Source organism: Balaenoptera physalus (assembly GCF_965194825.1).
Source record: "Balaenoptera physalus genome assembly, chromosome: X".
Lineage (NCBI taxonomy): Eukaryota > Metazoa > Chordata > Mammalia > Artiodactyla > Balaenopteridae > Balaenoptera > Balaenoptera physalus.
The window spans coordinates 80,893,167-80,915,974 of record NC_138903.1 but is presented as its reverse complement, the minus strand read 5'-3'; the positions used below and the strand labels follow the sequence as shown (position 1 = coordinate 80,915,974).

At 33.1% G+C, this 22,808-nt stretch overlaps 1 protein-coding gene across 1 annotated transcript in view; it reads right to left on the bottom strand.

Annotated features, from left to right (window-relative positions):
* LOC309653055 (polyadenylate-binding protein 5) overlaps positions 1–22,808 on the bottom strand; it is a 114,941-nt gene that overhangs the window by 9,785 nt on the left and 82,348 nt on the right. The window contains exon 3 of the mRNA XM_082447432.1: positions 1–22,782. This exon is cut by the window's left edge and continues 6,091 nt beyond it. The gene's annotated coding sequence lies outside the window, so the exon portion shown is untranslated. The remainder of the gene's footprint in view (positions 22,783–22,808) is intronic.

Here is a 22,808-nt window from a genome sequence, read left to right as displayed (position 1 = left end):
GCATTTATTGTTCGTAGATTTTTTGATGATGGCCATTCTGACTGGTGTGAGGTGATACCTCATGGTAGTTTTGATTTACATTTCTCTGATAATTAGTGATGTTGATCATCTTTTCATGTGTTTGTTGGCCATCTGTATGTCTTCTTTGGAGAAATGTCTATCAAATACACTCTTAAAGATAAGATTCTTTCATTATAGAATTTTCTTTCCATATATTCCTCTTTTTGGGTGAGGTGGAATAACAAATATTAATACCTTTATTAAAAAGTTATGACTATTTCCATCATTATTTTATTAAAATTATACATTTAATTCTTTATTGTGTGCTTTAAATTTAATTCCTGTGCAATATCAGAGAGTCTAAATGACAAGCTAGTATCTGACAGCGTAAAAACTTGCAGAAACTCCAAGGTTTAAAGTAAAATAATTCATCTGATCTGGAGAGAAAATACACAATCTAATTACTTTGATTTACCTCAATAAAGAGTCATCAGTAATGCTTACTTTTTGATTTACAGTGTAATCAAAATAATTATTCACTGGCTTGGAGCAACACCTAAGCTCTAGCACATTTCCGTTAGAAATACAGTCCTCTTTTAAACATTTACATTTAGATAGAGGGAATAAACCTACCACAATATTTCAAAGGATATAAGGGGTCCTGGGGTTGTTACTGTTAACTACAGAATCCTGCTTGTGACTCTAATTATTCTTATTTATTTTTATAATATATTTAAGTCTTAATGCTAGACTTTGGCTGCTGAAACATTCTTGAAACTGATTTACTACTAAGACTAAAAATCATTCATTAATAATGAGGGGACATTTCTCTTGGTTAATTTATTTACCTATTTGTGGCTCCAATAATATTGAAATGACCTTTAGAATGTTTGGATACATTATTCATCAACTTAAGTGAGCTCTGCACTTCAATTCTATGCATTTTATGTTTGCTTCAATTCTCCCCCTTCTCCGCCCACCAAGACATTTATTTTTCTTCACATAACTGTTTCAAGAAGTTATCCAATTTTCAAGACATTTGATGTATGATGGTATCTAGATACATTTTAAGGTCTGTTTGTGGTTTAGCCATTTACTTAAGTAAAATGTAGTTTTTGAGGGTCCCCTAGGTGCCAGACACTTTGGCACTGGGGATAGAATGTTGAACGAGATACACACGGTCCCTACTATACATTGTAGTTTTTACGATCTGGAGGGGGGAATATCATAGACAAATAAAAAATAAACAAAACAAATAAATTAATTCCAATTTGTGACAAAACCCATATGGGAAATACTAAACTGGGTGTTGTGATAGCAGTTAATAGTGGAATGCAGACTAGCACAGCCTATCTTAAAATAAAAAGGACCTTCATAAGCATTTTCAAATGAGCATTTATTTTACAAACTTATAAGATGTTTAAATGAAATTTATGTTGATAGATGTAATGAGAAATTATTACACTGAATGAGGTCTATAGGTCTCAGATAATAAGTCATTTCAGCTTCCCAGAATAGCAGCTGACTGAGAAAGGATGTGGTCATATTGAAACCAGTATATGTTTAGAATTGATTATGTTCTTAGTATAGTTTACTAGCCATGGAAAATACAGGTCAAGCATTAAATAGGCTACCTCTATTAGACTTTTCCACAAACCCTTAGAAGGGTTGCAGAGAAGGTAAAAGAAAATAAAAATTATATGAATAATTGCCACAAGGAAATAGGAATTAAAATGTTTAAAATTACTTTATGATGTCTACTTATTCATTTTCATAGATGCTCTTTTTGAACATTTTTTCTGTATATTTTGTATGACCCCTTCCCTCTCTCCCTCCTCCTTTCCCTCTCCCTCTTCCTCATTTTGTTGGTCATGCTGAAGTGGTGATTCCTGATTTAGGACATAAAGAGAAAGGTACTCAGTATATGTCTTTGTATTACTGAATCATTACATCTACTCTAATTGTAAGTACTGTACAGTTACTACATGTGGAAACATAACTGGAGATGTAAAAAACAAAAAGCAAAACAAACAAAACAAAACAAAAGAAGAAGCCTCTGGAATATTCACTTTTGAACTTAATTGTTTCTACTTAGGCAACCTCAGAAAGGTCTAAAAAGAAAATAGCATCTAGCATTTACTCATTCATTTTCCATTTCTTTACACTTATTATTCCCTTCTCTCTGCCTTTAAAAACACTTCTTCAAGGCCTAGCTTAATTAAATTTTTTCAAGATTGCCTACTCCATTTTGGCCCATTTAAACATCTTTCTTCTCCTCTTTTAACTATTTTCCAATCTCTTTTATCTTTTGACCAAGCTCTCTCTTATATATGGGTCCTTGGACTTCTTTTCTGGATGAAGTATATGATCCTGGGGAATGACTTTTAAATTTTATACTGAAAAAAATTACTTTTCTCTTCTTGTTCATTTGAATTAAATTGAAATGACTGAGATTGAATTGAATTGAAAAGATTTATACAGGGTCAACACATATTTAGGGTGTGTGCCCTCTTACAACCAAGAGAAACAAGACTAATCAATCATACCACTGAGCCTGGACCTGGTTTCATCATATTTGTAAGCAAAGTGCTACAGGCAGCTACTACTAGTCATCAGATTTGGCATGCAAAATAAGCCTTTATGGGATCCCAGATACTTTGAATGTGTTATTAATTATTTCTTCCTTTAGTGTAGAATTTAAAAAAATAGCTATATTTTAAAAGAAGTTATAATTTTCCAAATCTTGCTACAGTATGGTTACGAAGCAGGAAGAGTAACCATTCTCTTCTGACCCACAGGAAAGTTTTGGCCCTGATATAATATCAAGGATCAAGGATTATTATAAAGCCTGAATGTATACTCATCTTGGAGAAACATTATTTTCAACTCTGAGTATTTTAACCTCATCTAAGTATGTTTTTGGATTCACCCTTTTGTTTGCTAGAAGCTGTTGTCATACAACTGTGAACTTGAAAATGTATACTGTATACTACACATATTGCTTATCATATTATGTGATACCTTTACACCAGGAGACTTTAGATCTAGAAAAGGGAGATTATTTGCAAAACAGACTGAAATGCTGATCTTAATAAAGGTGTAAGGTTAATTTTTGAGGACTGAGAGAGGAAGGAAGACAAACCAGCAATATAACACAACTTCTTCTGCTCTAAGGGACATGTATCCTTTTGGCTGGAAATATAAAGACAATGAATGGCAACACTTTTTGCTTTCTGTAAAGAAAACATAAACCCACTTTATCTGTAATGACAGGATGTGGGTAAACTAATATTAATGGAAACTCATGTCTGAAAAATTGAAAACTAAATAATTTTACTTTTATTTTTATCAACTCATACTATTTACTCCAACATTGAATTGTATTCCAAAGTAGGTTTCTAGTAAACAAATATTTTGTGGGCTTTTAAGGAAATTATGAGGTGGGGAAAGTTGGTTTTAGTGGCTAACTATAAATTATATTATCCCACCCTCACAAATGATATCAGACACTTTCCCAAGACCTATCTTTATTGTTCCCCTGACACTCAGGGACTTGACAAAAACATAAATCTTTCCACCTTATTGAAATGTGATTGTTGCCTTGGCGATCAATCTATCATGGCACAAGAGAGCAGCTAGTTACCTTAATTTTTAGAATAGTTTTAGACTCACAGAAAAATTGTGTGGAAAATGCAGAGTACTCACATACACTGTAGCTCACTCCAAACACAGCCTCCCACATCAATATACTGCACCAGTGTGGTACATTTGTAACAATTTATGAACCAACATTGACACATCATTATCACCCAAAGTCCATAGTTTACATTAGGGTTCACCTTTGGTGGTGTACATTCTATTGGTTTGGCAAATGTGTAATATTACTAATCTGCCATTACAATTTCATTGAAAATAGTTTTATTGTCCTAAAAATCCTCTGTGCTTTGCCTATATATCCTGTCCTCTTCCCTATACCCTGACAATCACTGGTCTTTCTACTGTCTCCATACTTTTGCCTTTACCAGAATGTCATATAGACAGAATCATAGAGGATGTAGTCTTTTCAGACAGCCTTCTTTTACTTAGTAATATATATTTAAGGTTCTTCCATGTCTTTCCATGCCTTGAAAGCTCATTTCTTTTATAGTGCTGACAGTAATACTCCATTGTCTAGCTGTACTACAGTTTATTTATCCAAATACCTACTGAAGGACATCTTGGTTATTCCAAGTTTTACAAATTATGAATAAAGATGCTATATCTTTGTGTAGGTTTTTGTGTGGATGTAAATTTTCACTTCATTTGGATATATGTCAAGGAGCACAGTTGCTGGATTCTATGCTAACAATATGTTTCATTTTGTAAGAAACTGCCAAATTGTCTTCCAAAATTGCTTTACCATTTTGCATTCCCGTCAGAAATGAATGATAGTTTCTGTTGCTCCACATCCATGTCAGCATTTGTATTTGTCCATGTTTTGAATTTTCATCATTCTAATAGGTGTATAGTGGTATCTCATTATTATTTTAATTTGCAATTCTCAAATGACATATGCTGATTACCTTTTTATGCATATTTTCCATCTGTATATCATCTTTGCTGAGATGCCTATTCAGATTTTTCACCCATTTTTTTCTAAAAAATTTTTTATTGTGGAAAGTACACTTAATATGTGAACTATCTTAACAAACTTTTAAGCTTACAGTATATTATTATTGACTGCAATGTTATACAGCAGATCTCTAGAGCATATTCTTGCTTGACTGAAATTTTATGCCTGTTGATAAGTAACTCCCCATTTCCCTCTCTCCCTGGCCTCTGGAAACCATTATTCTACTCTTTAATTCTATGAATTGAACTATTTTAGCTACCTCGTAAAAGTGGAATAATGCAGTATTTATCTTTCTACATTTGGCTTATTTCACTTAGCATAATGTCCTCAAGGTTCATTCATGTCGTCACTTGTCACATATTGCAAATTTCCTTCTTTTTCTTAAAGGCTGAGTAGTATGCCATTGTATGCATATGCTACTTTTTATTTATTCATCTGTTGATGGACTAGGTTTTTATACATATTGGTTGTTGTGAATAGTGCTGCAGTGAGCATGGGAGTGCTATCTCTTCCAGATGAGAGAAAATATTTGCAAATCATATATCTAATAAGGGGTTAATCTCCAAAATATGTAAAGAACTCCTACAAAAGAAAAGTAAAAACAAAACTAATGACCTGATTAAAAAATGTGCAAAGGACTTGAATAGATATTTCTCCAAAAAAGACATACAAATGGCTAACAGGTATATGAAAAAATGCTCAACATTGCTAATCTTTAGGGAAATGCAAAACAGAACCATAATGAGATATAGCCTCACACTTGTCAGGAGGGTTATTATCAAGAAACAAAGCACAAGTGTTGGAACTAATGTGGAGAAATTGGAACACTTGCACGCTGTTGGTGGGAATGCAAAATGTAAAACTGTATGGAGGTTCTTCAAAAAATTAAAAAAAGAACTACCATATGATCCACCAATTCCACTTCTGGGTATTTAGAAGTGAAATACCCAGATAAAATAATTGAAAAATAATTGAAAAATTATTTTTTCCATTTTTACCTGGGTTATTGCTTTTTTTATTTGTTGAGTTTTAAGAATTCTTTGTACATTTGAGATAATAGTTCTTTATCAGACATATCTTTTGCAAATATTTTCTCCCAGTCTGTGGCTTGTCCTCTCATTCTTTTCACAGTGTCTTTTGTAGAGAAGACTTTTTAGAAACATTTTAATGAATTCCAACTTAACCATTATTTTCTTAAAAGAATCAGATCTTTGTCATTGCCAATCTCAAGGCTATCTAGATTTTCTCCTATGTTTTCTATAGGAGTTTTATAGTTTTGCATTTTCCATTCATGTCTATGATCCATTATGAATTAATTTTTGTGAAGGGTGTAAGTTCTGTGTCTAGCACCATTTGTTGAAAAGACTATATTGCCTGTGCTCTTTTGTCAAAGATCAGTTGACTATATCTGGATCTATGACTGAACTCTCTATTCTGTTCCATTGATCTATTTGTCTAATCTTTTGCCAGTATGACACTGTCTTGATTACTATAGCTTTAATGTAAGTTTTGAAGTTGGGATAGTGTCAGTTTTCTGACTTTGTTCATCTCCTTCAATATTATGCTGGCATACTGGGTCTTTTGCTTCTCCATATAAACTTTAGAATCTGTTTGCCTATATGCACAAAATAACTTGCTGGAACTTTAGGATTGTGCTGAATCTATATATTAAGTTGGGAAGAACTGACATCTTACAATATTTTTTCCTATTCATGAACACGGAATATCTCTCCATTTATTTAGTTCTTTGATTACTTTCATCAGAGTTTTGTAGGTTTCCTCATCTGGATCTTGCACAGAGTTTGTCAGATTCATACCTAAGTATTTCATTCACTTGGTGATAATGTAAATATTACTGTGTTTTTTAAATCTTGAACTCTAATTGTCTATTTCTTGTACATAGGAAAGCAATTGACTTTTGTGCACTAATCTTGTATCCTGAAACCTTGCTTAACCACTAATTAGATCCAGGAGTTTTTTTTTTTTTTTTTTTTTTCATTTTTTTTTGACAATTCTTTCAGATTTTCTACACTGACAGTCATGTCATCTATGAACATAGACAGTTTAATTTCTTCCTTCCCAATTTATGTATGTTATATTTTCTTTTCTTATTGCATTAGCTAGGGCTTTTGGTATGATAATGAATAGTAGAGCAGTGTTATGGGACATTCTTGCCTTCTTCCCAGCATTATTGGGGAAGAACAGTTTCTCATCAGTAAGTATGGTGTTATTTGTTGGTTTTTGTAAATGTTCTTTACCAGGTTGAGGAAGTTCTCTTCTATTCTTAGCTTGTTGAGTGATTTTATCATGAATAGTTTTAGATTTTATCAAGTGCCTTTTCTGTATTTATTGATATAATCATGTGATTTTTCTTCTTTAGTCAGTTGATGTGATGGGTTATATTAATTGATTTTCAAATGTTGAACCAGGGTTACATACTTGGAATTGTATAATTCTCTTCATACAATGTTGGATTTAGTTTGTTAATGTTTTGTTGTGGGTTTTGCTTTTATGATCATGAGTGACATTGGTTTGTAGTTTTCCTTTGTTGCAATGCCTTTACCTAGCTTTGGTATTAGGATAATGCTGGCCTTATAGTATGAGTATGACGTGCTTCCTCTGTTTTTATTTTCTGAAAGTAATTGCAGAAATTGGGATAATTTCTTCTTTAACCATTTGGTAGAGTTCACCAGTGAACCCATCTGGGACTGGTGCTCTCAGTTTTGGAAGGTTATTAATTATTGAGTCAACATTTTAAATAGATATAGGCTTATTCAAATTGTCTGTTTCTTCTTGAAATAGTTTTGACAGATTGTGTCTGTCAAGGAGTTGGTCCATTTCATCTAAGTTATCAAATTTGTGAGCATGGAGTTGTTCATAATATATTTATTATCCTTTTAATATTCATGGTATCTGTAGTAATGTACCTTCTTTCATTTCTGATGTTAGTAACTTGTATCTTCTCTGTTTTTTTGTCTATTGATTTCCTGTTTTCAATCATTGATTTCTACTCTAATTTCTATTATTTGTTTTATTCTGCTTACTTTGGATTTAATTTTCTCTTTTTTTCTAGTTTCTTAACGTAGAAGATTAGATTATTGATTTTATAACTTTCTTCTTTTCTAATATATGTATTCAATGCTGTAAATTTCCTTCTAAACATTGCTTCCACTGCATTTCAAATTTTTATGTTATATTTTCATTTTAATTTCTCCTGAGTCTTCTTCTTTGACTAGCTTGTCATTTAGGTGTTGTTTAATCTCTAAGTATTTTGTGGTTTTCTAGATATCTTTTTGTTTTTTATTTCAAGTTGAATCCCATTGGAGTATGTGCATACATTGTATGATTTCTACTCTATTTGATTTGATAAGGTATGTTTTGTGGCCTAAAATATGATCTACCTTGGTAAGTGTTCAATGTGAGTTGAGGAGAATGTGTATTCTGCTGTTTCTGGGTGAGGTATTCTATAAATGTCAATTACATTCAATTGATTGATCATATTGTTGAGTTCAACTATGTCTTTACTGATGTTCTTCATGCTGGTACTGTCCATTACTGACAAAGGGGTATTTAACTTCCAATATAATAATTAATTTGTCTATTTCTCCTTGCAGTTCCATCACTGTTTTTCTCAAGTATTTTCATACTTGGTTTTTAGGTACATACACATTAAAGATTGCTATGTCTTCTTGGATAATTGACCCCTTTATCACTGTCAATTGCTCTTTTATTCCTGATAATTTCCCTTGCCCTGAATTTGTCTGAAATTAATATAGCTACTATTACTTCCTTGTGGTTAGTGTTAACATGTTATATCTTTCTCTATCTCTTTACTTTTAATCTATAAGTGCCTTTATATTCAAAGTGGGTTTCTTGTAGACAATTTACAGTTGGGTCTTGGGTTTCAATACACTCTATCTCTGTCTTTTAATCAATATATTTAGATCATTGATATTTAAAGTGATTATTGATATAGTTAATTCTTATCTATCACATTTTTTACTGTTTTCTACTCATTGTTTTTGTTGTTTCTACTTTTGTCTTCCACTTTTTTTTCTGCCTTCTCTCTCTCTTTTTTTTTATTTATTTGGCTGCACTGGGTCTTAGTTGTGGCACATGGGATCTTTGTTGCCACGTCTGCAGGATCTTCATTGTGGCATGTGGGATCTTTAGTTGTGGCATGCGGGATCTTTTAGTTGCAGCATGCAGATGCTTAGTTGTGGCATACAGGATCTAGTTCCCTGACCAGGGACTGAACCTGGCCTCCTGCTTTGGGAGCATGGAGTCTTAACCAATGGACCACCAGGGAAGTCCCATGCCTTCTCTTGCTTTATTTAAGCATTTTATATGATTTTATTTTCTTTCCTTTTTAGCATATCAATTATACTTCTTATTTTAAAACTTTATTTAGTGATTGCCCTGTGGATTGCAATATGCATTTACAACAAATCCAGGTTCACTTTCAAATAACACCATACTGCATCACAAGTAGTGCAAATACATCATGACAGAGTATTCATAATTCTTCCCTCCCATTTCTTCTATCATTGCAGTCATTATTTCACTTATCCATAAGTTATAATCATAATATATGTTGTTGCTCTTACTATTTTGAACAAAACGTTATCTGCTAGATCAGTAAGAATGAAAAATAAAAATTTGTTTTACCTTTATTTATTCCTTCCTTAATACTCTTCTTTTCATGTATGTAGGTCTGAGTTTCTGACCTACAGAATTTTACTTCTCTCTGAAGAACTTCTTTTAACCTTTCTTACAAGGTGGATCTACTGGAGACAACTCTCCATTTTTGTTTTTCTGAGAAAGTCTTTATTTCTCCTTCACTTTTGGAGAATAATTTTACTGGATACACACTTCTAGGTTGTATTTTTCTTTTCAACAGTTTAAATATTTCACTGCACTCTTTCCCTGTTTTCATAGTTTCTGAAGAGAAGTCCAATGTAATTCATCTATTGTTTTTCTCTAGGTAAGGTGTTTTTTTTCCCCCTCTGGCTTCTTTCAAAGTTTTTTTCATTGTCTTTGATTTTCTGCAGTTTGAATAAGATATACCTAGGTATAGATTTCTTAGTATTTGTCCTGCTTGGTGTTCTCTGAGCTTCCTGGGTCTGTGGTTTTGTGTCTGACATTAATCCTGAAAAATTTTAAGTCATTACTGTTTCAGATATGTTTTTTTTTTAATTTTTCTTCTCTTTCTGGTATTATCATTACACATGTGTTACAGCTTTTGTAGTTTTCCCACACTTCTTGGAAATTCTATTCTATTTTTGTTGCTGTTTTGCATTTCAGTGTGTGAAGTTTGTATTGACATATCTTCTAGGTCATTGATTCTTTGTCTATTAATGAGCCCATCAAAACATTTCTGTTACAGTGTTTTTGATTTCTAACACTTCTTTTTTATTGTTTCTTTGAATTTCCATCTCTCTGCTTACATTATGCATTTGTTCTTACATGTTGTCTACTTCTCACATTAGAGTCCTTAGCACATTGATCATAGATAGTCCTTTTAAATTTCTTATCAGATAATTCCAAAGTCCATGTCATATCTGAGTCTGATTCTGATGCTTGCTCTGTCTCTTCGAACTGTGTTTGTTTGTTTGTTTGTTTTTTAACCTTTCAGTATACCTTGTAATTTTTTTTTTTTTTTTTTGTAGAAAGGCAGACATGATGTACTGGGTAAATGTAACTGTGGTACATAAGTCTTTATTGATGTATTCTTAGGTGTTGGGGGAAGGGAAGTATTTTATTGTTCTATTATTAGGTTTCAGCCTTTTAGTTAGCCTGTTCCCCTGGAGTGTGGCCTTTGTAAGTGCTTTTCATCTCTCTCCATCCCTTAAGTGATAGAAAACTAGAGAAGGCTGGAGTTGGGTATATCCCTTCCCCCAAGTTGGTTAGATTCTGGTTAAACCTTGTTAATTAGTCTCTGATAAAATAGTTTCTTTTGAGGCTAGGCCTTGCTAAAAAATACTGAATGCTCTGAGTGCATTTCCAAGTGGCTACTTCCCCCTACCCCTGCTGGAAACACCAAGACATTTTTGTCTAATCTTCACTGAAAACCAAGTATATCTCTTAGAATAAAACTTAAAAAATATGTGGAAACATCTCTAAGACTGCCTCCCCAACCTGGAGTTTTTAACTCTCAAATTTGTCCACACTGAACTTCCAGCAATTTCTCAATTACATTTTAGATTTTCCTGCCTTGGACTGGATAACATGGAGGTTTCAGCTCATGGGTTTCTTCTATTATAAGCTGTTATTCTCTGTTTCTGCCTGTCTTCCTCTCCAATTTTGGCAGCAATAGTTTTGTCCTGTGATCTTTGTTCTCAGATAGAAAAATGAAAAGTTATGGTTCTTTAGTTTGTTCAGCTTTTTTCTTCTTGTGTGGATGGGAATGATGACTTCCAAGTTCACTATGTGCTGGATAGGAAATTGCAAGTTCCCTTTATAAACTTTTCAAGTGGGAAAATTCTGTTGGAAATTTTTGTCTATCTGCTCACATATTAGTAATTCTGATAATAGGAATTTCTGGTATCTATGAGTGTAAGCTTATATGATGTTTGTTCTTGGGAGAAATCATTAATCCTTGTATCTTCAGTAAGAATAAAAGATTAATTAAGACAAAAACTAACAATAAAAAACAAACAGATAAAAACAAATATCAAACTGGTAAATTTTAGTTATTTACCTGACTGCTTGCCTTTTCTCATATTGACAGCTACCACAGACCACCCACCCGACAAAAAAATTCCCATATGTCAAAACCTAAAGTCCAATGTGATGATATTTGGAGGTGGGCCCTGTGGGCAGTGATTAGGCCATGAGGTCAGAACCCTCATGAATTGGATTAGTGCCTTTATAAAAGAGACCCCAGCGTACTCCCTTGCCCCTTCTGCCATGTGAAAACACAGCAAAAAGATGGCCATCTATGAATGAAAAAGCAACATCTCACCAAACACTGAATCTTTTGGTGTTTTAATCTTGGCCTTCCAGCCTCTAGAACTGTAAGAAATAAATATTTGTTTTTGAAGTCACCTAGTCTATGAACTTCTATTATAGCAGCCTGAATGGATTAGGGCAATATCAATAGCATTTTGTTGTTGTTGTTGTAGGAAAACTGGTCTATCAGTTAAGATGCTTTCAGCTACAAATAATAAAATACCAGACTAAAATGGGATTAAACTCTAGAATTTTATTACTCTCATGTAGGAATACCAGAGATAGGTGGTTCAAGAATACTGAGATGTCATCTTCACATTCCTATAATGGAAACTACAGGAGTCTCATTCTCATAGCCTATATTTGAAGCAGGATGGGACAAGGCAGGACATTCTTCTAGTTTATCACTCTTAATCATGAAAGAAAAGCTTTCTCAGAAACCAAACCCCTGCCCAGCAGATTTCCTTTAGATCCCATTGGCCCTCATTAATTTCCAAGTTCAAACCTTAGTGAAGAACCAAATATAAACATTAGGATAATATGAACATACTGGGATGTTTATATATGTTTCTGAATGAGAAAATAAGAATAGTGTATATAACATTGCTTTTAAAATAAAATGGCCTATTCAGAGGATAATAGTTCATTTCTGCTGGTAATTTAGTGTTTCAATATTGAATTTCATCTTTTGATATGCATATTATAAACCCATTCTCACAACTTTAAATTTTGTTTGTATAATTTGTTTAATTTTTAGTTGTCACCAATTATTTACAAGATTTCTGTGATATGTGGAGAACTGTCTTAACCTTGTGATTTTCATTGAATTAATGTCTCAGTTTAAACTGTCATCTCTTGTGAAATGTATAACTGCAGAAGAATAGTATGTGAGAAACAGAATAAAATACAAATATAACAATCCGTTTTTATTCAATCTAGCTATAATATATTTTGTTGCAATAAAAGTATAACTCTGAATTTCATGGAATTATTTAATTCCTTTTAGATATCATTCTGGATAATAAAGTACTTGAAGTCATATGTTGAAACTAAAGAACATAGTTCCTCTTTTAATTCACTAAATGGATTCAAGTTATATTATTGCAAATTAAAACAATGAGATACAAATACATACATTTTAGAATAGCTAAAATCCAAAATTTGACAATATCAAATGCTGATGATGATGTGGAGCAAGAAGAAAGCTCATTCATTGCTAGGGGGAATGCTGTTAAGTATTCTCATCACCATTTATTGAAGAGATTGTCTTTTCTGTTTTGTATATTCTTGCCTGCTTTCTCATAGATTAATTGACCATAAGTGTGTGTGTTTATTTCTGGGCTCTTTATTTTGTTCCATTGATCAGTGTGTCTGTTTTTGTGCCAGTACCACACTGTTTTGATCTCTGTAGCATTGTAGTGTAGTTTGAAGTCAGGGAGCATGATTCCTCCAGCTCTGTTCTCCTTTTTCAAGAGTATTTTTGCTATTCAGGGTGTTTTGTGTTTCCATACAAATTTTAAGATTATGTATGCTAGTTTTCTGAAAAATGCCATGGGTGTTTTGAGAGGGATTTCATTGAATCTGTAGATTGACTTGGGTAGTAGGGTCATATTAACAATATTAATTCCTCTAATTCATGAATATGGTATATCTTTCCATCTGTTTGTGTCATCTTTAATTTCTTTCATCAGTGTCTTAAAGTTTTTGGAGCACAGGTCTTTTGCCTCCTAATGTAGGTTTATTCCTAGGTATTTTATTCTTTTTGATACAATGGAAAATCGGATTGTTTCCTTAACTTCTCTTTTTGCTATTTTGTTGTTAGTGTATAGAAATGCAACAGATTTCTGTATCTTAATTTTGTATCCTGCAACTTTACTGAATTCACTGATGAGCTCCAGTAGTTTTCTGGTAGTGTCTTTAGGATTTTCTATATATAATACCATGTCATCTGCAAACAGTGACAGTTTTACTTTTTCCTTTCTAATTTGATTCTTTTCATTTGTTTTTCTTGTCTGATTGGTGTGCCTATGAATTCCAATACTATGTTGAATAAAAGTGGTGAGAGTCGGCATCCTTGTCTTTTTCCTGATCTTAGAGGAAATGCTTTCAGATTTTCACCATTGCATATGATGTTAGCTGTGGGTTTGTCATACACAGACTTTATTATGTTGAGGCATAGTCTCTTTATGCCCACTTTTTGGAGAATTTTTATCATAAAAGAATGTTGAATTTTGTCAAAAGCTTTTTCTGCATCTATTTAGATCATCATGTGGTTTTTATTCTTCAATTTGTTGATGTGGTGTATCACATTGATTGATTTGCGTATATTGAAAGATCCTTGCATCCATGGCATAAATTCCACTTGATCATGGTGTGTAATCCTTTTAATGTACTCTTGTATTTGATTTTCGAATATTTAGTTGAGGATTTTTGCACCTATGTTCATCAGTGATATTGGCTTGTAATGATATGACCAATAAAGGGTTAATATCCAACATATATAAACAGCTCACACAATTCAACATCAAAAAAAAAGAAGATGCAAGAAACCCAATTAAACAATAGGCAGAGGAGGCTTCCCTGGTGGTCCAGTGGTTAGGACTCCACGCTTCCAATGCAGGGGGCATGGGTTCGATCCCTGGTCAGGGAACTAAGATCCCATGTGCCACATGGTGTGGCCAAAAACAAAAATAATTTAAAAAATGGGCAGAAGACCTGAATAAACATTTTCCCAAAGAGGACATGCATATGGAGAGCAGGTACATGAAAATATGCTCAACATCACTAATCATCAGGGAAATGCAAATCAAAACCACAATGAGATATCACCTCACACCTATCAGAATGGCTATCATCAAAAAGAACACAAATAACAAAAGTTGCCAAGTATGTGGAGAAAAAGGAACCCTCCTATGCTGTTGGTGGGAATGTAAATTGGTGCAGCTACTGTGGAAAACAGTATGGAGGTTTCTCAAAAAACTAAAAATAGAACTACCATATGACCCAGCAATTCCACTCTTGGATATATATTCAAAAACAGCAAAAACACTAATTTGAAAAGAAACATACACCCCAATATTCATAGCAGCATTTTTTACAATTGCAAAGATATGGAAGCAACCTAAGTGTCCATCAACAGACGAATGCATAAAGAAGATGTGGTATATATATATACAATGGAATACTACTCAGCCATGAAAAAAGAATGACATTTTGCCATTTGCAACAACATGGATAGAGTTGGAGGGCATTATGCTAAGTGAAAGAAGTCAGAGAAAGACAAATACTGTATGATATCACTTATATGTGGAATCTAAAAAATACAAAACAGTAGTGAATATAACAAAAAAGAAGCAGACTCACAGATATAGAGGACAAAGTAGTGGTTACTAGTTGTGGCGAGGGACAATATAGGGGTGGGCTAGTGGGAGGTGTAAACTACTGGATGTAAGATAGACTCAAGGATGTATTGTATAAAAAATTAAATAATGAAATTAAAAATTGTAAAATGTAAAGCTATAACAGTTTTAAAAGAATACATAGGAGGAAATCTTTTGGCACATGACTTATTGAAAAGTTCATTATTTGGCACCAAAAGCACCATACATAAAAGAAAAAAAATCCACAGAGTGTACTTCATCATTTAAAATGTTTGCCCTAAAAAATACCCTGCTAGCTGATGAAAAGACAAGTTACACAGTGGGAGAAAGCATTTTCAATATACATATGAGACAAGAAACTGTATCTTGAATATCTAAAGTATTCTAAAACTCAACAGTTAAAAAAAAGTAGGAAAAAACAAACCAATTAGGAAATGGCAAAATATTTGAAGAGACATTTCACAGAAGAGGATATACAGATGGCAGATAAACACACGAAAAAAAAAGTTCACCGTCACGAGCCATCAGGGAAATGCAAATTAATAGCACAATAAGGTATCATCACACACCTATTAAAAAGGTAAAACAAATCATGGTGACTATATGAAATGCTGGTGTGGATGCAGAAAAACTTTCTTTTATATATTGCAGGAGGGAATGTAAATGAAACAGCCACACTAGAAAATAGTGTTGCAGTTTCTTAAAAAATTAAACCTACACTTATGATATGACCCAGCAACTACATTTCTATCTCATATCCCAGAGAAATTAGAAATTTATATTCACATAAAAATCTGTACATTATTGTTCTCTTCAGCTTTATTTGTATTAGCACCACATTGGAAATAATCAAAGTGCTCCACAATGAGTGAATGGTGGTACTTTCATACCATTATATACACTTGGCAATAAAAAGGAACTAATGATTGGTACATGCAGCAACTTTGGTGAATCTCGAGTGTAACTATGCTGAGGTAAAAAAGATTAATCTAAAAAGGTCACACACTGTATGTTTCCATTTATGTAACATTATCAAAATGACAAAATTATGGTGATAAAGAATAGGTTAGTCATCACCAGCTGGTAGAGAAACTTTGGGGAATGGAGGTGAGTATGACTACAAAAAGAATAGAATGAGAGATATTTTCATGATAATGGTATAGTTCTGTATTTTTATTTTGGTGGTGGTTACATGAATGTAAACATGGGACAAAATGGCATGTAACTATACACACACATGTTGTACCATGTAAAATTCCTGGTTTTGATACATTTATTATGTAAGATGTAACCAGTGGGGGAAACTAGATGAAAGGTAGAGAGGAAAGTTGCTCTTTGCAACTTCCTGTGACTCTATCATTATTTCAAAAGAAAAGATAAAATACATTCTAATGAAGTAGGATTTATTAAAGGTACATAAGGGTGGCTAAAAATTAAAAAAAAACTTATCAAAGTATTTCACCCTTTTAACAGAAAAATGGAGAAAAAAATATTATCTTGGCTAAGACAAAAAATGTTTGATAAAATTGAACTCACTTTTTCTGAATTAAAAATATTTGCAAAATAGTGGTGGAAAGGAAAGCTCTCGGTGTGATAAAAGACATCTACAAAAACTTACAAATAAAATTATATTCAATCATCCAACCTGAAATTTGAATGGGAAATGAAAGTACACAATTTCCATTTCTATTTAGTGTTGTACTACAAGTCCTACACGTGAAATATGGCAAGAACAAAAAACAATGGAATAAGTATAGAAAAGGAGAAAGAAAATCTTTATAGTTGTAAATGTATTTTTGAAAGTACCCACACACATAATATCATTAATAATTAGGGAATATATCATGCCTTTTGCATACAAGGTCAACATGAAAAATGAACTTTGCTTCTATACAACAATCACAAAGTAGTAGAAAATGAAGTTTAAGAAATGATGTTAATTACATGATCAAAAACATCAAGTATAAATAGGATTAAATCTAATGCAGATGTGTAAGACATTCAATGGAAACAATAAAATGATTTTCAGAGAGAGTAGACATAAAAAGAGGGATAAATTTTACTCAAAGATTGGAAGATTCAAAATCGTAAATATGTAAATTCTCTCAAAATGTTTCTACAGGTTTAAGATTCGGGATATAAATCAAAATACCAGTAGATTTATTTTGCAAATTGACAAACTAATTTTAATATTTATTTGAAAATGCAAAAGGTAAAAATAGCAAGTCAGACATGAGAATCAGCAAAAGTGGAGGCTATACACTACCAGATATCATGACCTACTATATAATTTATTAAAACTGTATAATATTACCATATATATAAACAAATAATCCCCCCAAAAATGGAACACAGAAACAGATCCACACATATATTATTAAATAATTTTAAATTTCAACTCTTTTTCAGCTGTTCTACACTTATCAGAGTGGATAATCTCATTACCCATGTCATGAATGACAGAAACGTTTTGTTTTGAATACTGTCATAATATGTTACAGTAGGTTTTTGAAAATATTGTATTCATCCATCCGTTCATCTCTTCATCCATTCACCCTTCCATTCATTCATCTGGTAAATATTTATTGCATTCCTTCTAAGTGATAAGTATTGTACCAGTAATGGTATTGCAATGAATAAGATAGAAACACTCCTTGCCCTCCTAGAAATGACTAAATAGCAGAGAAAATAGAATAAATTTTTGCAAGATTTATGAAGAAATATTTTGAGTGTGTTATAAGGAGATCAAAGTTTGGCATATCAGAAAAGGCTTACATGAAGAAATGATATTTAATCTGAGACATGAAAGAGGAAGAAGGAATTAGCTAGGCTAAGTTAGCTAAAACTGGGAGTGAAAAATGTTCCAGGTTTAGGGAGTATCTTGTGAAAACGCTTGGGTGAAAAAGTTCATAGCATGTTCAAGGGACTGAAAAAGCAAGGGAGTGTAATGACCAGATTTGTGTTTAATTAAGACTTATGTAGAGACTGGATTGTAGTGAAAAATGTATTTAGAAGAAGATTGATGAGGAGATTTTTAGTAGTCAAGATTAAAAATAATGTCTATCTGAACTAAGACGGCAGTTAGTGGAAATGGAGAGAAGTGAATGGATTCCAGAGATAATTACGAGGTTGGGGATGTGTAGGATGAATCTTAGTTTTCTGGCATTAGCAGTTGAGTGGCTGGTAATGCCATTTACTATAAGGAAAGTGAGTTTGAGATGAAAAATGTTGAGGTTGGTTTTGGATATATTGAATTAGTGTGTCTGTGAGACATCCAAGTAGAAATGTGAAATAGGAAGCTGGATGAATAGATGTGAAGTTTAGAGGAGAGTTATAGGGATTTTCAGCATCTAGATGCTGAAATTAAAATCAAAGTTGATGGTACCAACTAAGAAGAGAAGTTATAAAGAAAAGAGAAGAAAGCCTAGAACAGATCACAAAGAAATAAAATGATGCTGCTAAAGAATACCTTGCACATGGTAGGAACTCAATATATTCAGACTTATTCAAATTGAGAGCTAATTTTATATGGAATTAATATATTTCAACAATATATTATTATCTAAGATATACTATTAGTTAGAAACATTTTCCCATGTTCTTTTTAAGTCTGAAATAATTGTGCACACTTCCTTATGGGTCACATTTTGTACCTCAACTTTAACACCTGATGGGATTTGAATTATAGCTCTAGAAGCAAAGAGGGGTGGTGGGGGTAGGTACCGAGGAGAATCAGCAGTGTCTTCCAAGGCAATTACCTCAGGGGAAGCCATTTCAGTTTCCCCAGTCACAGCAAGGTTAATCTACTCAGACAGAGTTGGAGAGGCTCCTACAGGCAAAGAAGACTAATCAGAATTTAGAGTTTCAATATCCCCATCGTCATCAGGATCTTCCCATAAAGACTCATTCTAATTTTCAGGATCCTGTTCCTTCCCAATCAATGCCCTCACTTTAACAGAAGACACCCTGCAAGTTGGGAATTCAATTTGTATTGTGATTTGGCCACGCACAGGACAAAATTCTGGGTTTGGTTTCTTTCAGGGCAGACATTAAAACTTCTAGGTAATTTATACAGCACTTGAGCTGGAAATTAGAATCCCTGAGCTCAGTCTTTTCTTTTCCTACTTTGTCCAGCTCAATTAGGAGCAACCAGCCAATCTCGTTACACTCATAAGTTTGAAAAAAAAAATCCTAAAATATCATAGACAAGGTCACTCAGAACCTTGCTTTTTATAAATATTTGATGAGGAGCATTCTATGGTGGTATTTTTAATTTTCAACAGATATTTGAATCTCAACAGAAATCCAATATCTCTATTTCAACAGCACACTATGGCTTATTAGTGCCCTTTTTCCTACTGGAAATAGAACCATTTACTTTTCAGACAAATCAGATTAGAAAACCAATTCCAGAAACCCCAGGATCAATTCAGAAAATTGATCCTTAAGATTCTGTTCCTCTAGAACCACTTGTTGTATCAAAATCTGTATTAGTCAGTGCTCTCTAGAGAAACAGAACCAAAAGGATGTAGGATGTTTGTGTGTGTGTGTGTGTGTGTGTGTGTATTGAGAGGGAGACAGAGACAGAGAGAGACAGAGAGAGATTATTAAGGAATTGCCTCACACAATTGTGGAAGATGTAAATTCTGAAATCTACAGGGCAAGTTGGCAGACTGGAGACCCAGGGAAGAGTTGTTGATTTTGCAGCTCAAGACTAAAGGCAGAATCCTCTTTCCTTTGGGAGATCTGTTTTTTTTTGCCTAAAGCCTTCAACTGAGTGAATGAAGCCTACCCACATTGTGGAGGGAAATCTGCGTTATTAAAAGTCTACAGATTTAAATATTAATCTCATCAAAAAATACCCTCACAACAAGACTGGTATTTTAGGAAATATCTGGGTACTGCAGCCTAGTCAAGTTGGCACATAAAATTAACGATCATAGAAGTGAAAAAATAGTTTCATAGTTTCTGATTCTGATCCTATTTGCTTGTTTAATCTGAAGCATACCAAATTTTAAACTATTCCCTCATATCAAATAAACTGATATTTATTAAATGTCTACTGATAAAAGAAAGTTTAGACCATACTTTGATTCTCCATTATAGTAGAGGGACATTATGGTGCTAAGATGACGGGTGTACAATAAAAACTAATGTTTAAAATGTTGATGCATGCTATAAAATGGATTTTAGGCATCAATAACAGTTATCCTTAAATTTTTCTATATTTTCTTCTGTTTAAAATTATATTGTTGGTATTTGCCTGGGGGAGGGGCTTAAAGATTTCAAAATTAAAACTTCAATTAACTTCAGTTAACGTGAGTTTTTCTTAAACTTCCAAGTGCAATGTTCCTATCACTGACATTAAATTTCACTATGCCCCATCTTTTTTTTTTTTTTTTTTTTTGTAAAATAGCAATGGTCGTGAGAAAAGGTTTCAGTTTTCCCATCACTAATAATACCATCAAGGGATCATTTTCTCTATGGAAAATTGTAGTGCAATCCCTGGTCTTTTAGCAAATAACTGAAGACTATGCCTACTTATGATTATACAAATCACATCTGCATTACGACATTTTGAATTCTAATGTAGTTGGTAAACAATTATTTTGAAGCACCACAGGCATCTTGTTTTGATGGTTTATGTGGCTATTGATAATTTATATCATATATGTTAACTTTAAAGTGCTTTGTCTGTCAGCATTTTTCTATGTGATTGACATTACCACACTGGTAAATACATCACAGAGTCTAGAGTGGTTGTTCTTAATCATGGACTTTTGCCTTATTTCTATCTCATTCACAATTACAGACTTCTACAAAAAAGTTATAAATGACACTAAAATAGAATTGCCTATGTATTAATGTGTGAATGTTTATTAACCTATATTTTAAAGATGACTCAATTAGATCTGGAGACAACGAATCAATAGGTATAATGGCAACTAGGCTCAAGGAAATATCAAAATGTAATCATTGTTTACCAGTTTCTACAAAAAGTCTACAGATCTTTACTTCCAAACTGCTTAATGGCTATTCTGTAATAGATTTCTTAAGTGTTGAAAATTGTTGTTGCAAGACGGACTGGCTGACTCTATCACCCCCACAGTTAGAAAACATTTCAAAGAGATGAAAACATCACCTGTTTATTATCTCAGTTTCCATCTATGGTTGAGGAGTCTGAGCAGGGCTTAACTGGGTCCTTGGCTCAGAGTCTCACAAGACTGCAATCAAGGTGTTGGCTAGGCTGTATTTCTTTCTGGAATTTGGTATCCTCTTCCAAGCTCATCTAGTTGTTTCTTATGGTTGTAGTACTGAGATTCCTATTTTCTTCTTGGCTGTGAGCCAGCTCTTAGAGGCCATTCACCTGCCTTTCCCACATAGACCTATCAAAAACTTGGCAGCTTACTTTTTAAGGCCAGCAAGAGAGTCTTTCCCTTTAATCTGATAAAATGGAGTCTCTTATAATGTAACCTTATCAAGGAATTGACATGCCATCACATTTGCCATATTCTATTGGTAGAAGCAAGTCACAGACTCCACCTATACTTCAAAGAATGTAGAACATATGACTCATTAGGCGTCACCTTTGTGTGTTTCTGCCCATAGCATATTCTTGTCTTCAACATTATAATGGTTACAATGGATTATAAAAAAATTACAGGTATGACAACCGTTAACACGATTTGTAGAGGCCCTACATTTTCCTAAAAAACAATTTTAAAATACGGTTACTTTTCCCACTTTTTGATTACAGAATCATCAGCAAGTCAAAATTCTTAAATTATTTGTGCAAAAGTAAACTAAATTCATAGACATCCTCTGATTAGATCTATCTTGCATCATCTGTTTTCAAGTCTCCAAAAATATGTTTCCTCTCATGCATATCTTATTGCCTACCAATATCTAAAATAAGGATTTTGATTCATAGTGGTCATTTAGCTTTTATCAACAGGAAAAAGAAGTGGAAGGTTCTCTGAAATATAGGTTGTATTCAGTTTACAGAGGAGCTGTCTCTTAAAATGGCCAGTGCAATATCAGTCACAGAAACTCAGCAGGTGAAAGGCGCATGGACGGACAATGCAGCAGTAGCCATTTATTTGCAGTTAGAAAGACTACACCCTGAGGTTTGCCTTGTCAGACTCCCTGACACGCTCTTCACAAAGTTTAAAGATGTTTGTTCTTTCTCATGCCAAGTAAATTGCTGCACAATGCTCTGCTGTGAACTGCATGGTTTGAAATTGGTTTTTCTACCATCTAAATTCCACCTCTGATTAAAAATATCATTGAAGAATAAAATTCTTTGTTGCCTTTGAATATGTAATGCTCTTTATTGGTTATATTAATCAATTTATACTCCCAATTATGAATTATACTTCTCTAATTATGTAGAAATTAACTTTTTTAAAGTGTAAAATGTATTCCCACTTTTCTTTGTTGTCAAGTCCATAAACATCATTTAGACATCTGATCTATCTTTCTCATCAGGGGTTCTCTTTATTCTCTCTTGTTCCAATGGAAGTATTTTAAAGTAAAACTAAAAGGGAAAGTAACTAGTCTAATTTTAGTTCTAAATTGATGGGTCTTAAAATTTTGTGTACTTATGAATTAACTAAGATGGCTGACAAAAATATAGATTCCTGGGCTCAACTCCTAGACATCATTATCCAATATGTCTCAGGTGGGACCCAGAAAAATCTTCATTTTGACAATTAGCTGTGGTGACTGAGAGGCAAGTGATCCATAGAAGACATTTTGAGAAATATTGGGAAAAGTCATTTTGTAGAATAAGTATTTTCTTTTCATTTCATATACCAACTCCTGATTTGAAACAATAGCCTGTTTTTTTTTTTTTAACAGTTTTT